Source organism: Theropithecus gelada, chromosome 1 (genome assembly GCF_003255815.1).
Source record: "Theropithecus gelada isolate Dixy chromosome 1, Tgel_1.0, whole genome shotgun sequence".
In the NCBI taxonomy this organism is placed as follows: Eukaryota; Metazoa; Chordata; class Mammalia; order Primates; family Cercopithecidae; genus Theropithecus; species Theropithecus gelada.
Window position 1 is genome coordinate 56,008,515 of NC_037668.1, and position 16,172 is coordinate 56,024,686.

Here is a 16,172-nt window from a genome sequence, read left to right on the forward strand (position 1 = left end):
TAATTTTTTATATTTTTAGTAGAGATGGGGTTTCACCGTGTTGGCCAGGCTGGTCTCGAACTCCTGACCTCAGGTGATCCATCCGCCTCAGGCTCCCAAAGTGCTGGGACTACAGGCATCAGCCACCACACTGGACCCAGGACACTTAGTACTTCATGTTATCTTTTCCAGCAAGCAGCCCAGTTTCAGTCCAGGTGGCCTCAGCAATGACTCACTTCTACTTGTCCCTTAAGAGACTGGCCATGTTTAGTGCACTACCGTTTACCAAGAGTTAAACCATGAGTCAGAACTCCTTGTATCCACCTGCTCCCGGATTGTCCTTCTACTAGCCCTCTAAAGAAGCCTCAAATTGCTATTGCCCTTTTGAGTTAAATTGTCTCAAGAAAGCTGTTTTGAAGATGAAGATTGCCCAGTGTTTGCCAAAATGATGAATGAATTTTGGGTCTCTGTGGATTTCTATAACTATCCCCCAAGAAAAGGCAGGTCCAGCCTGGTGCAGTGGTGCACACTTGTAGTCCCAGCAGCTTGGAAAGTTGAGGTGGAAGGATCACTTGAGCCCAGGAGTTCAATACCAGCCTGGGCAACATAGACCCTATCTCTTGAAAAAAGAGGAGGGGCAAGTCCAATGGATACTGAATAGGCAGAGAATGAAATAGTAAGCATAAACAGATGACAATGTGCAACAAAGAAAATCCTAGCCCTGAAGCCAAAACACAGCCAGCACCACTGTTTCAACGTTCTATTCCATTTCAGCCCTAGGAGGCATGAAGGGAAAACCAGGAATGACCAGCAACCCAGACCTCTTGCTCCATCTGTCGTTTTGTGTGGATATTGTTAATTTCTTCCTGAAAGAATTTTGCCTCCTGTGTAGAACATAGACGTCATCTGACAGGAACAAATAGCTATAATGTTCCTTCATCTGGCACTGAGAACACACAGTCCTCAGTGAGGATTGTGGGAGGGGGAGCATTAAATAAATTATTTAGTGCTTACCTCCTTCCTACCCTCCCCCACAACAAAGACACAATCTTCCTGTGACCCCAATTTCTCTTCAATCTATTACCCTCTTTCCTGCTTTTCCTATACTCCCTTCACAAAATCTATTCCAATGTTAAACAACCCAAGTTCCCAGGCCAGGCAGCTGAGCTAAATGACTGACAGAGGAAGAACTAGTGATGGAGATATAAACTGAACAGGCTTCTTGGCCTTGCTTCATAACCTCTGGTCTGTGCACGTTGTTTTCCCTATCTAAGGCCATATTCACTCAGCTCATTAAAATTTAAATGAAATCCAAACCAATATGGCTTTCCTGTGGTAACCAGGGATTTTTCAGTTAACTGCCACTTCCAAAGGCCTTCAGTTATTGCACTTGGCTGCTTTGCAACATTTGGTGCTTTGGGCAATGTCCTAGTCCTCAAAACTCTTCTTCCTTGGCTTCTGAGGCACCACTGTCTTCTGGTTCTCCTTCCCTGCCTGACCTTTCTTTGTGCTGCTGGCTTCTTCCTTGAACACCATTTAAATGCTGGGTTTTCGGCCAGGTGTGGTGGCTCACGCCTGTAATCCCAGCACTTTGGGAGGCCGAGGCAGGTGGTTCACCTGAAGTCAGGAGTTTGAGACCAACCTGGCCAACATGGTGAAACCCCATCTCTACTAAAACTACAAAAAAATTAGCTAGGCATGGTGGCAATGTGCTTGTAGTGCCAGCTACTAGGGAGGCTGAGGCATGAGAATTGCTTGAACCCGGGAGGTGGAGGTTGCAGTGAGCCAAGATCACAACACTGCACTCCAGCCTGGGTGACAGTGAGACTCCATCCAAAAATAAATAAATAAAATAAATAAATGCTGTGTTTTACCGGGTGTGGTGGCTCATGCCTGTGATCCTAGCACTTTCGGAGGACAAGATTGGCAGATTGCTTGAGGCCAGGAGTTCAAGACCAGCCTGGGCAGTATAGTGAGACTCCATCTCTATCAAAAATTTAAAAAACTAGCCGAGCACAGTGGTGTATACCTCTAGTTCCAGTTACTCAGAAGAGGCTGAGGTGAGAGAATCATTTCAGCCCAGGTGGCCCAGGCTGCAGTGAGTCCTGATCATGCCACTGCATTCCAACCTCAACAACAGAGCGATATCTTATCTCAAAATAAAATAAATGCTGGGTTTCATGTCCTCCCATCACTCTCCTCATTCTTCCAAGATGACTTTAGCCACCACCCTAATTCTGACAACTTCTACATCTTTTATCACCAACTCACATTTCTTACAGGAACCCCAACCCCATATATCTAATTGCTCTTTGGACTTATATACAACCAGATGTTACTCAGGTAACTCATATATACTCCAATGTGGACGTTACTCCTCCCCCACTGCCCGTGTTTCCACTTATCAAGGCTAGAGACCATAGTATGTTCAGTCTCCTAACCCTACGTCAGAAATGTCTTTTTTTTTTTTTTTTTTTTTTTGAGATAGGTTACTGCTCTGTTGCCCAGGCTGGAGTGCAGTGGCATGATCACAACTCACTGCAGCCTCAATCTCCTTGGCTCAGGTGATCCTCACACCTCATAAGTAGCTGGGATTACAGGCATGCGCCACCACACTCAGCTAACTTTTTAAAAAATTTTTTGTAGGCCGGCTGCGGTGGCTCATGCCTGTAATCCCAGCACTTTGGAAGGTCAAGGTGGGCGGATCACGTGGTCAGGAGTTCGAGACCAGTCTGGCCAATATGGTAAAACCCCGTCTCTACTGAAAATACAAAAATTAGCGAGGCATGGTGACACTCACCTGCAGTCCCAGCTACTCGGGAGGCTGAGGTAGAAGAATTGCTTGAACCCAGGAGGCAGAGAATGCAGTGAGCTGAGATGGCGCCACTGCACTCTAGCCTGGCTGACAGAGCAGATTCCATCTCAAAAAAAAAAAAAAAAAAGTTGTAGAGATGGGGTCTCTCTCCATGTTGCCCAGGCTGATCCTGAACTCCTTGGCCTCAAGCGATTCTCCCTCCTCAGCCCCGCAAAATGCTGAGATTACAGGTGTGAGACACCACGGCTGGCCAGAAATATCTTGATTCTTATATCTCTTCTCACCTTGTTTACCATCTGAGTTCAAAGGCAACATAATTTAATGGGACTTTATGACATCCTCCCCACCAGTCTCTCCCATCTATCCTCCTATTTTGCCACTAGAGTTACCTCTCTAAAATACAAACATGGGCTGGGTGTAATCCCAGCACTTTGGTAGGCCGAGGCGGGTGGATCACTTAAGATCAGGAGCTCAAGACCAGCCTGGCCAACATGGTGAAATCCTGTCTCTAATAAAAATACAAAAATTAGGTACGCATGGTGGCTGGTGCCTGTAATCCCAGCTACTTGGGAGGCTGAAGCAGGAGAAACACTTGAACCGGGAGGCAGAGGTTGCAGTGAGCCGAGACTGCACCATAGCACTCCAGCCTGGACAAAAAGAGCAAAACTCAGTGTCAAAAAATAAAAAATTAAATAAATATTTAAAAATTTAAAAAAAAAATAAAATGCAGGCCAGGCACGGTGGCTCATGCCTGTAATCCTAGCACTTTGGGAGGCTGAGGCGGGTGGATCACTTGAGGTCAGGAGTTCGAGACCAGCCTGGCAAACATGGTGAAACCCTGGTCATGGTGCCAAGCGCCTATAGTCCCAGCTACTTGTGAGGCTGAGGCACAAGAATCATTTAAACCTGGAAGGCAGAGGTTGCAGTGAGCTGAGATTGCGGCACTGCATTCCAGCTTGGGTGACAAAGTGAGACTCTGTCTCAAAAATAAAAATAAATAAATAAAATAAAATAAAATGCAAACCTGGTCAGAGCAAACTTTTACTTCGAAATTTATTGGCCCCCCAGTTACCTGCAGGATGAACTTTATTTATTTAGTTAGTTGGTTAGTTTTGTTTATTTTGAGATGGAGTCTCACTGTGTCACCCAGGCTAGAGTGCAGTGGTGCCATCTTGGCTCACTGCAACCTCCGCCTCCCAGGTTCAGGCAACACTTCTGCCTAAGACTCCCAAGTAGCTGGGACTGCAGGCTCACACCACCACACCTGGCTGTTTTTTTTTTTTTTTTTGAGACGAAATCTCACTCTGTCTCCCAGGCTAGAGTGCAGTGGCGCAATCTCGGCTCACTGCAACCTCCGCCTCCCGGGTTCAAGCAATTCTCCTGCCTCAGCCTCCCGAGTAGCTGGGACTACAGGCTTGCGCCACCACGCCCAGCTAATTTTTGTATTTTTTTAGTAGAGACAGGATTTCACAATATTGGCCAGGCTGGTCTCGAACTCTTGACCTCGTGATCTGCCTGCCTCGGCCTCCCAAAGTTCTGGGATTACAGGCATGAGCCACCACACCCAGTCACACCCGGCTAATTTTTTTATATTTTTAATAGAGACGAGGTTTCACCACATTGGCCAGGCTGGTCTCAAAGTCCTGACCTTGTGATCTGCCCGCCTGGGCCTCTGAAAGTGCAGGGATTACAGGCATGAGCCACCGTGCCCAGCCTTTTTTTTTCTTTCTTTCTTTTTTTCTTTTTTTGGTGTGTGTGACAGAATTTTGCTCATCACCCAGGCTGGAGTGCAGTGGTACAGTCTCGGCTCACTGCAACATCTGCCGCCCAGTTCAAACAATTCTCTTGCCTCAGCCTCTCGAGTACCTGGGATTATGGGTGCCCACCACCACACCCAGCTAATTTTTGTAATTTTAGTAGAGACAGGGTTTCACCATGTTGGTCAGGCTGGTCTCAAACTCCTGACCTCAGGTGATTCGCCTGCCTTGGCCTCCCAAAGTGCTGGGATGACAGGTGTGAGGCACCGCGCTGGGCCTCCAGGATAAATTTTAAACTCCTTGGCTTGGGCTACAAGATATTTTGTAATTCATCTCTTGCCTATTTCCCAAACTCATGGAAAGTCCAACAGTTCTACCTTTACATTCCTCACTGAGCTGACCTCTTACTCTTCCCAGGAGACCACAGGCCTTCCTTTGCACCTGCTAGTTCCTCAGCATGAAATACTGTCATCATCCACACTCCACCCCTTTACTAATCCCATAAGTTTTATCTATTTTATTTATTTATGTATTTTGTTTTTGTTTGTTTGTTTGTTTTGAGATAGAATATTGCTCTGTCGCCCAGGCAGGAGTGCAGTGGTGAGATCTCAGCTCACTATAAACTCCGCTTCCTGGGTTAATGCGATTCTCCTGCCTCAACCTCCCGAGTAGCTGGGATTACAGGTGCGTACTACCACACCTGGCTATTTTGTTATTTGTAGTAGAGACGGGGTTTCACCATGTTGGCCAGGCTGGTCATGAGTCTTGGCCTCACGTGATCCACCCACCTCGACCTCCCAAAGTGCTGGGAGTATAGGCGTGAGCCACCACACCCATTCGAATCCCATAAATTTTAGCTCCCCAGTGAAACTTTCTCTGCCTTTAACAAATTATTCAGTGTCTATGTCCTTTGTTTCAGAATACTTTATCCATGTCGGTTTTCATCAAGTACTGGTATAATTTCCTGTCATGTGTATTTCTCCCACTGTGAGTTTGCAAGGACAGAAACAGTGTTTCATTTCAGAATCTCCAGTGTCTAACACTGCACATAGCAAGTAATAAGTAATATTCATTAAGTAAATGTTGAATAAATGATTAAAATTGAATTCTGATAATGTGGCCAAAGAAGTAGAATTATTAGTCTTCTTTCCTCTAAAACTACTGCTTCTTGGGCGGGCGCGTGGCTCACATCTGTAATCCCAGCACTTTGGGAGGCCAAGGCAGGTGGATCACTTGAGGACAGGAGTTCCAGAGTTCCAGACCAGACTGGCCAACATGGTGAAACCCCGTCTCTACTAAAAATACAAAAATTAGCCGGACGTGGTGGCACGTGCCTGTAATCCCAGCTACTCGGTAGGCGGAGGCAGGAGAATCGCATTAACTCAGGAAGCGGAGTTTATAGTGAGCTGAGATCTCACCACTGCACTCCAGCCTAAGCGACAGAGTGAGACTCCAACTCAAAAAAAAAAAAAAAAAAAAAAAATTTGTCCGGCATGGTGGTGGGCACCTGTAATCCCAGCTACTTGGGGGCTGAGGCAGGAGAATAGCTTGAACCTGAGAGGTGGAGGTTGCAGTGAGCCGAGATCATGCCATTGCACGCCAGCCTGGGCAACAAGAGCGAAACTCCGTCTCAAAAAAATAAATAAAAATAAATAAAATAAAACAACAATCTAACCGTGTGCGGTAGCCCACGCCTGTAATTCCAGCACTTTAGGAGGCCAAGGCGGGCACATTGCTTGAGCTCCAGAGTTCGAGATCAGCCTGGCCAACATGGTGAAACCCCGTCTCTACTAAAAACACAAAAATTGTGCCGGGCGCGGTGGCTCAAGCCTGTAATCCCAGCACTTTGGGAGGCAGAGACGGGCGGATCACAAGGTCAGCAGATCGAGACCATCCTGGCTAACACGGTGAAACCCCGTCTCTACTAAAAAATACAAAAAACTGGCCGGGCGCGGTGGCTCGAGCCTGTAGTCCCAGCTACTCGGGAGGCTGAGGCAGGAGAATGGCGTAAACCCGAGAGGCGGAGCTTGCAGTGAGCTGAGATCCGGCCACTGCACTCCAGCCTGGGCGACAGACCGAGACTCCGTCTCAAAAAAAAAAAAAAACAAAAAAAAGAAAGTATGGCTCAAGAATTTTACACAACCAAATGTAAAGGTTAAAAAGATACTTTCCCATAGGCAAAACCTCAGGGACTGTAGTTTCCNCAAAAAAAAAAAAAACAAAAAAAAAAACTAGCCGGGCGAGGTGGCCGGCGCCTGTATCCCGGCTGCTCGGGAGGCTGAGGCAGGAGAATGGCGTAAACCCGGGAGGCAAAGCTTGCAGTGAGCTGAGATCCGGCCACTGCACTCCAGCCCGGGCGACAGAGCGAAACTCCGTCTCATAAAAAAAAAAAAAAAACAAAACACACAAAAATTAGCCAGTTGTAGTGGTGGGCACCTGTAATCCCAGCTACTTGGGAGGCTGAGACAGGAGAATCACTTGAACCCGGGAAGCAGAGGTTGCATAAACTGAGATTGCACCACTGCACTCCAGCCTGGGCGACAAAGCTAGACTCCATCTCAAAAATAATAATAATAGCTGGGCGCAGTGGCTCAGGCCTGTAATCCCACCACTTTGAGAGGCAGAGGCGGGCGGATCACTTGAGGTCGGAAGTTTGAGACCAGCCTTACCAACATGGAGAAACCCCATCTCTACTAAAAATACAAAATTAGCCAGGCATGGTGGTGCATGCCTGTAATCCCAGCTACTCAGGAGGCTAAGGCAGGAGAATCGCTTGAACCCAGGAGGTGGAGGTTGTAGTAAGCCGAGATCGCACCACTGCATTCTAGCCTGGGCAACAACATGGAAACTCCATCTCAAAAAACAATAATAATAATCCCACTACATGTTTACATTAATAATATATTTTAAATTTTTTTAACCAATTTCTCTAGGAACTTGAATTAATATATAAATTTTTTTTTTCTTCCAAGACGGAGTCTTGCTCTGTTGCCCAGAACTGGAGTGCAATGGTGCGATCTTGGCTCACTGCAACCTCCGCCTCCCAGGTTCAAGCAATTCTCCTGCCTCAGCCTCCCGAGTAGCTGGGATTAAAGCCGTGCCCCATCATGCCCAGCTAATTTTTGTACTTTTAGTAGAGACAGAGGGTCACCATGTTGGCCAGGCTGGTTTCGATTACAGGCATGAGCCACCACGCCCACCAGAAATGTATCTTTATGGAAAAAAAAAGTTTTCCAAAAATAATTAGTGAGAACAGTGGTACTGTTTTACATTTTTTACAAATCTCTTGAATGTTTGGTTTAATAGAATCCAGTTCAATTCTCATATCTGCACCTACATTCAATCTGTTATTATGTGTTGTTTTGTTTGAGTATATAGTTAGAATATATGACTTTGGTTTAAGCCAGGTGCAGTGGCTCACACCAGTAGTCCCAGCTCCTTGGGAGACTGAAACAGGAGGACTGCTTGAGACCAGGGCTTTAAGGGTGCAGTGTACTATAATTGCTGCAGTGCAGTCTAACCTGGGTGACAAAATGAGACCTTGTCTCTAAAAAAAATTGTAATAGGCTGGGCGCGGTGGCTCACGCCTGTAATCCCAGCACTTTGGGAGGCCAAGAGGGGTAGATCACCTGAGTTTGGGAGTTTGAGACCAGCCTGACCAACATGGAGAAACCCCATCTTTACTGAATATACAAAATTAGCCGGGCATGGTGGCAGGTGCCTGTAATCCCAGCTACTCGGGAGGCTGAGGCAGGAGAATCACTTGAACCCGAGAGGCGGAGGTTGTGGTGAGCCGAGATCACACCATTGCACTCCAGCCTGGGCAACAAGAGCAAAACTCCGTCTCAAAAAAAAAAAAAAAAATTAATAAAAAGACTTTGGTTTCAGTCTCACATGGATATGTAGTTGGAAAAGATGTCAGCCATTCTTTCAAGTTAAATGTTATTCCGTGAAAAATGTGGCTCTTTCAGCTTATAACTCACATTAGTTCCTAGAGAAATCCCCCGTACTGTATGCAGTGTTCTATGTGTGCTTCTCACTTTATCATGCAGACTATTAAAGAGGCAGATATTTAAATGTTGACAGTTAGTAAAACTAATGATTTGTATTTCCCAATCAATAATATTCTTAGCCGGGTGCGGTGGCTCACTCCTGTAATCCCAGCACTTTGGCAGGCTGAGGCAGGCGGATCACAAGGTCAGGAGATGGAGACCATCCTGGCTAACATGGTGAAACCCCGTCTCTACTAAAAATACAAAAAAAATTAGCCGGGCTTGGTGGCGGGCGCCTGTAGTCCCAGCTACTTGGTAGGCTGAGGCAGGAGAATGGTGTGAACCCGGAAGGCAGAGCTTGCAATGAGCCAAGATGGCGCCACTGCACTCCAGCCTGGGCGACAGAGCGAGACTCCGTCTCAAAAAAAAAAAAAAAAAATCTTAACTTTTTCACTGATATCGTGATTTTTGTTAATTGATTTTGAGATTTTGTGATGATACCTACCAGTACACATTGGTGACAGGCCCTTGAATTGTGCTAGGGCACAAGCAGTTTTACCCACTGTTGTTTTTTAAAACTAATTAGTTAATTCGTTTATTTTTAAAATGGGGCCTCACTATGTTGCCCAAGCTGTTGAAATCTGGAGCTCAAGCAATCCTCCCACCTCACCCTCCTGAATAGCTAGGATTGCAGGCCCATGCCACCATGCCTGCCACCACTGTTTTTTACATCATTTTTTATCAACTAAGCAAAAAAGGTAAATAAAGTCTGAGTATTATTATCAAATAGTTCTGACCTTATGAACCTCCCAAAAGGTCTCAGGAACCCTGTGGTCTGCTGATCACACTTTAAGAACCACTGCTCTGGGCCTGCTTCACATCTTAAAATCTGGATAATTATACCAATGTCTTAGAATTGCTGTGATAGTAAGTAATTTGCGTAATAAAGCATTCAGAACAAAATCTAATGTGTAGGAGGAACACCATAAATGTTACTACTCAAGATAGCCCAGCTATAATAGCTCTGTCCGTCTAGCCAACGTTTTTTCACCTTACACCATACTAAAAATTCCATCATATTTGCAACATTTCACATGTATATATATCCTAAGCATTCTTTACTTGCCTACTTCATATTGGGGGGGTTTTGTCTGTGGGGAAAAGAAAGAGATCAGCCTGTTACTGTGTCTATATAGAAAGAAGTAGACATAAGAGACTCCATTTTGTTCTGTATTTGAGATGCTGTTAATCTGTGACCCTACCCCCAACCTTGTCCTTGCAAGAGACATGTGCTGTGGTAACTCAAGGTTAAATGGATTTTGGGCGTGCAGGGTGTGTCTTTGTTCCTAGAAAAGCTAGGTATTGTCCAAGGTTTATTCCCATGTGATAGGATGAAAAAATGTTGCTAAAAGGTTTATCTCAAGGCACAGGATTTTCCTTGAAACTTATTCATGTTACAGAGATCCTTGTTCTTATGTCTTACTGCTAATTTCCTCCCTAAAAACGATCCTATTGTCCTGCCACTCCCTTATCTTTAAGATGGTAAAGATAATTATCTATAAATACTAAGGGAACTCAGAGGCCGGTGCCGGCATGGGTCCTCTGTAAGCTGAGCGCCGGTCCCCTGGGCCCCCGCTTTTCTTTCTCTATACTTTGTCTCTGTGTCTTATTTCTTTTCTCAAGTCTCTCGTTCCACCTAACGAGAAACACCCAGAGGTGTGGAGGGGCAGGCCACCCCTTCATTTGTCTGTGTGGTAAAATATACGTACAAATTGCCATTTTAACTAGTTTAAAATGTATAGGGGGCCAGGCGCGGTGGCTCAAGCCGGTAACCCCAGCACTTTGGGAGGCCGAGGCGCATCACTTCAGGTCAGGAGTTTGAGAGCAGCCTGGCCAACATGGTGAAACCCCGTCTCTGCTAAAAATACAAAAATTAACCTAGCACGGTGGCAGGCACCTGTACTCCCAGCTACTCAGGAGGCTGAGTCAGGAGAATCGCTTGAACCCAGAAGGCGGAGGTTGCAGTGAGCCGAGATGGCCCCACTGCACTCCAGCCTGGGTGACAGAGCAAAACTCCATCTCAAAAAAAAAAAAAGTATAGAGCAGTGCTTTTAAGCACATTCCTTCACACTGTTGTGCAAAGGAGTTTATTTTTTAGTTTTATTTATTTTTATCTGCGCCAGGCCTGGTGTTTTTTATTTTTATCTGATTCGTCTAGGGGCACTTTCATCCTATTTACCCTCACATTTATCAAATTATTTCTTTCACAGGTCAGAGGGTAGATTCAATTCCTTTTGATACTCCGTATTTCTCTGTATGTTTTTCAATTCTGCATTCTTATTATTCCAACGTTTTACTTATTTATTTATTTGGAGACAGAGTTTCGCTCTGTCGACCAGGATGGAAAGCCCTGGCGCGATCTCGGTTCACTGCAACCACGGCCTCCCAGGTTCAAACGATTCTCATGCCTCAGCCTCCCGAGTAGCCGGGACTGGAATTTGGCGGCACCACGCCCGGCTTCTGTTTTGTATTTTTTGTAAAGACTGGATTTCGCCACGCTGCTCAGGCTGGTCTCGAACTTCTGGACTCAAACGATCCGCCCCTCACGGCCTTCAGAAGTGCTGTAATCACAGGCGTGAGCCACCGCGTTCGGCTCTTCTAAAAATTTTTTGGCCAGTTTATCTACGGGCATATCCTACAGACTGGGTCCAATGATTGCACAGAAGTAAACGTCCTCTGTAGCTACATACCTACAAACCTATTTCTGTAACGTACATTCCCCAGCAAGGTCCCGCGCGAAGGCTCCACTACCGCGAGAGGCCTCCGAGCCAGGAAAGTGTGAGACTCAATCTGCAGTAGATTCCCAGCAGCCTCCAAGAGTTTCTGATTCTCTAACTGCGCATGCTCCTGCGCACGCGCACTATACATTCCATGACTTCCGGGCACTTCGTAAGGTTTAAATAAGGATGCTTTGCGTTCACTCGGCCTTTTGGAGACAAGATTCGCGGTTGTCTTTTCTTCTGCTTGGTAAGTGTTATCAGATGCCTGCCGTCGGAGTTGTGGGTCTAATACCGTGAATCAGCAGCCGGGCTTCCGTAGGAACATATAGTATTTTATTTATTTATGTATGTATTTTTTTGAGACGGAGTCTCGGTTTGTCACGCAGGCTGGGCTGCAGTGGCACGATCTTGGCTCGGTGCAATCTCCGCCTGCCGGGTTCAAGCGATTCTCGTGCCTCACCCTCCCCAGCACCTGGGATTCAGGCACGCGCCACCACGCCCGGCCAATTTTTGTACTCTTAGTAGAGACAGGGTTTCGCTATACTGGTCAGGCTGGTTTTGAACTCCTGATCTCCGGTGATCCACAGGCCTCGACCTTCCAAAGTGCTAGGATTACAGGCGTGAGCCACCACGCCTGGCCGAGAATCATGTAATTTAAAACTATATATGGATGTCGTAGGCGGCATCCGTCCCAACCAATGTACGCGTTAGAAGGGCCTGGGCCAGAAGTGGGCCATGGAGACCTCGGGACCTGCAGGGCTGCCACCCGACCCGCTGAGTCTCTGAATCTGAAGGTGCACCGCCACCACCATTGTTTATCTTACTGCCTCTCAGTATGCACATTGTCGTTCTCAATGGAATTGCACAGTTTTATTCCGGATCCTTACTTGCCTTTAAGAATTTTCTCAATTTTTTTTTTTTTCTTGATCGCGACCCCTAACTGGGCTCAAGCAATTCTCCTGCCTCAGCCTCCCGAGTAGCTGGGACTACAGGCGTATACCACCACGCCCGGCTTATTTTTACATATCTAGTAGAGACGGGATTTAACCATGTTGACCGGTCTCCAACTCCTTACCTTGCGGTCCTCCACGCCCGGCCTAAGATTTTCATAGTTTCGAAGCATACTGTTCGTAATTCTCTCGTACTTTTGTGAGTTGGGTCATTTTTATTTTTACTTTTTTAGGATTACAGGCGTGAGCCACCGTGCCTGTCCGATTTGGGGGTAATTTAACGAGTCCGCGTGTTTGATTTGAATTTAGGATAGCTGGGCCTAATTGTTGTCTTTGCTTCTGCCATACCTTCCGCATGGTACTAACCGCCTATTAAAAAGTAATCAGAATAGCTGAATATGACATGTTACCCGTCTAGAAACCGATTTTTTTTTAACACCCCACTGTGGACAGGGTGGAAACTCGTTTGCGTTCTTGTTTAAGATCTGTAGTGACATGAATGGATGAAATTGTTTCCTATTGGATTCTGTAAACTTACGCATTACACTGATTGTCCAACGTGGATACACCCGGGAGGTCACTCTCCCCGGGCTCTGTCCAAGTGGCGTAGGGGAGCATAGGGCTCTGCCCCGTGATGTACAATCCCTTTCCACAACGTTGGAGATAAAGCTGGGCCTTGAGTCTGCGCCTGCATATTCCTACAGCTTCCCAGAGTCCTGTGGACAATGACTGGGGAGACAAACCATGCAGGAAACAACCTTCTAGAGCACTGAATCTGGATTGAAGTCTTAATACGTGTTTAAGAAAAATTGGCTAAAAAGTAGCCAGGCATGATGATAGGTAGCTGGAGGCAGGAGAATCGCTGGAGCCCAGGAGTTCAAGGCTGCAATGACCTATGATTGTGCCACTGCACTCCAACCCCAGGCTATACCGTGAGGCCCCTCACTGAAAAAGATTAGTGTTTTGCTGTACTAATAGATTAATACCTTGTTTTGCAGGATTTGTTAAGGATTCCAAGTAACTCTTACTTGGTAAGTAAATTTAATTGTTTTTGGCTTATCAGCTCTTTTGTCAATTATTTCTGTGATGGAAGCAGATTGAAGAGACCTTTATTTTAGTTGGTCAGGATTTATTTACCTCTGAGGCATTGAATCATTCTCAGAGCAATACTTTTGTTTGATACACCCAAATGTAAAAATTGCTTTTTTTAATCAGCTGATTAAAAGTGTGCAATGTAGTAAAAGTTAACCTAGTGTGAACTGTAGGAAGCCTAATTGGCTTTGTCTACATCTGTAGTCTGAGCTGAGAAAAAGATTCTAGCCCTTGAAAATACTGTGGGTGATTAGCAATATTGGATTTATCAGTTACTCCAATTCCTCACTAATGAGCATTCCAACGTGGATACCCTGGGAGGTCACTCTCCCCAGGCTCTGTCCAAGTGGCCTACGGGAGCTTAGGGCTCTGCCCCATGATGTACAGTCCCTTTCCACAACGTTGAAGATGAAGCTGGGCGTTATGTCTGCGCCTGCATATTCCTACAGCTTCCCAGAGTCCTGTGGACAATGACTGGGGAGACAAACCATGCAGGAAACATGTCCAGTGTACTAGATTTTAAGTTGAAGTAGGATCTTCAGGAGTCTAATCGTTATTTCTTTTCTTTTAGGAAAGAAGACAGTCTGCAGTTAACACTTCAGCATTGATGTTTAATTTTGGGGTCCTTTATATAGTAGGGAGAGTAGGTAAACCGATTTTTTTTTTAACAGGGAGGTTTGGACAGTCTTTGGCAGACTTAGCAAAAGATTGGGGTGCGTTTCATACCTCTTTGAGACAGTCTTGCTCTGTCGCCCAGGCTGGAGTGCAGTGCCGCAATCTTGGCTGCAACCTCAGCCTCCCAAGTAGTTGGGATTGCAGGCGTAAGCCGCCACACCTGGCCCTCTTTTTAAGAGTCTGCTGCTGTTTTGTATTAAAGACTTCGGAATTTGGCATTTGGTTAGGAATGCACCTTCTTTCACCTCATTCATACCTTAAGAACCAGAGAAGTGACTCTGCTTGGCCTTACGCCAGATTCCAGAAGGCACACAGTGTTGGTGGGTGTTTTTAAAGTCCTTGAGTATTTTGCTTATGTGTGATTTCTAATGTATTTGTAATGTACCTAACAAATTGCTTAATCTGCTTTGTTAATGTATTAAAATAAATATGGCTGTACATGTTTGTGGTTCATTTTTATGTGGAGATGGCTGTGGTGACATCAGCCAAGAATCTGAATGGTACTGCTGAAGGAAACTAGCATGATAGCTTCAGTTCTAAAGGCCCTGAAACCTAGTCTCAGGTGGGTCCCCCTTGGGTTCACTTTATATTGGCAGGTTATTGGGAAAATGGTTATTAGGTCCTGACCAATAGGACCATCAGTCTGGGTTGAGTGCAAGATGAGTTGTTAGACCAATCCTTTAGCTTCCCGCAATGTAGTGGAGGAAAATCAATGGTAGCAATGGGAGATTGTGGTATCCCTAGCTGAGTTGTATGAGCCTTTGCTACCTGGTGCACCTCAGCCTGAAGATTGCTAGAATTGCTTGCCTCATGACATGAGTCATAATGGGAACTTTGTCAAGCCCCCTACACTGGCTGCCAACATAAATATTCAGTACCCTGAAGGATGGGAAGTAATGGGGAATCATCTAGAAGGTAAACTCTATCTGCTGGCATAGGGGAGGTGGGACAGCCATTAAGCCATTTGGAAGTTGATGGGACAGGTTTGAAGGAGGTGGGTGAGATTGGAGTTTGGTGGACTAGAGCTTGCTTGTCAGGGTGTTCAGGGCAGGACTGGTCTGAGAATGGAAGCTAGTTACTAGCTAGGATTGTGGGGGAATACACAGCTTGATTTTTCTTAGAAGCAGAGTGGAGTGAGGCAGTGTTGAAGAGGGCATCTTAAATGCAGCCGGGCTTGGTGGCTCACCCCTGTAATCCCAGCACTTAGACGGAGGCAGGTGGATCACAACATCTAGATACCCTGACCGACAAGGTGAAACCCTGTCTCTACTAAAAATACAAAAATACCCGGACATGGTGGTGTGTGCCTGTAGGGGCTGAGGCAGGAGAAATGCTGGAACCTGGGAGGTGGAGGTGGTAGTGGGCTGAGAGCGCCACTGTGCTCCAGCCTGGTGACAGTCTCAAGGCATCTTCCTAAACCAGTTGCATTTGCACTTACCTGTGCCAGACACTGTTCATACAGCATATTCCCATGGGGAAACCCAGGAACCAAAAGGCTAATCCAAGTCCACAACCAGAAGTGGCACCTCTGCAGAAACAGGCATCAAGTTCCCTGCTCAGGAAGAAGCCAGATAGTCAGTCCCATCCATCTGTGTATGCCCAGTCCCGTTCGTGTCCTGCTCTAACTACATAGATCTCTCCTGAGTAAGGTTTTTTTCTGAACCAGTGACTTTAGTATGTTTTCAATTCATATTCTCAGGTGGAGTTCAGTAACTGCAGTGCCGGGCAGGAAATGAGAATTTCTCTTGACCTACAAGGTACAGCTGAAGCAAAGCTGTCAGTAGGTGTTCAGATCCCACTCTGCTGAGTTTCAGCTTGCAATACCCCTTTAGACTTTCCAAACAGGCACTCTGGCCTTGTTCTTTGTGTAGGCAGACAGTATTGGTTGCCCATCTTAGGAGTCCCAGACCGCCCGGATTTGAATCCTGATCCCACCACTTGCTGTTTGAGGCTCTGGGTGAGTTACTTAGCCCCTGTGCCTCAATTTCGTGTCACAAAATGAGAATGATAAACTACCTCGTGGAGTTGTAATAAGGACAAAGGAGTTTATATCTGTGAAAAGCTTCTTAGGCTCTCTAGGTGGAGTGCAGTGGCATGATCACTTATTTCTTTTTTTTTTTTTTTTTTTTTTT

At 45.9% G+C, this 16,172-nt stretch overlaps 1 protein-coding gene and 2 non-coding genes across 5 annotated transcripts in view; all 3 read left to right on the forward strand.

Moving 5' to 3' along the window:
• The first annotated feature begins 11,428 nt into the window (after nt 1-11,428).
• The window catches only part of RCC1 (regulator of chromosome condensation 1), a 42,434-nt gene continuing 37,690 nt past the window's right edge, over nt 11,429-16,172 (forward strand). For 2 of the 3 annotated variants that reach the window (XM_025388849.1, XM_025388861.1), the window contains exons 1-3: nt 11,429-11,570; nt 13,272-13,304; nt 13,937-14,012. The gene's annotated coding sequence lies outside the window, so the exon portion shown is untranslated. The remainder of the gene's footprint in view (nt 11,571-13,271; nt 13,305-13,936; nt 14,013-16,172) is intronic. The other variant, XM_025388855.1, reaches the window with a different exon arrangement.
• Nucleotides 12,828-13,032, forward strand: LOC112615725. The gene has a single exon (XR_003117450.1). It is a non-coding gene; the product is annotated as a small nucleolar RNA SNORA73 family (small nucleolar RNA).
• On the forward strand, nt 13,666-13,869 carry LOC112615730. Its single transcript, XR_003117452.1, has one exon. It is a non-coding gene; the product is annotated as a small nucleolar RNA SNORA73 family (small nucleolar RNA).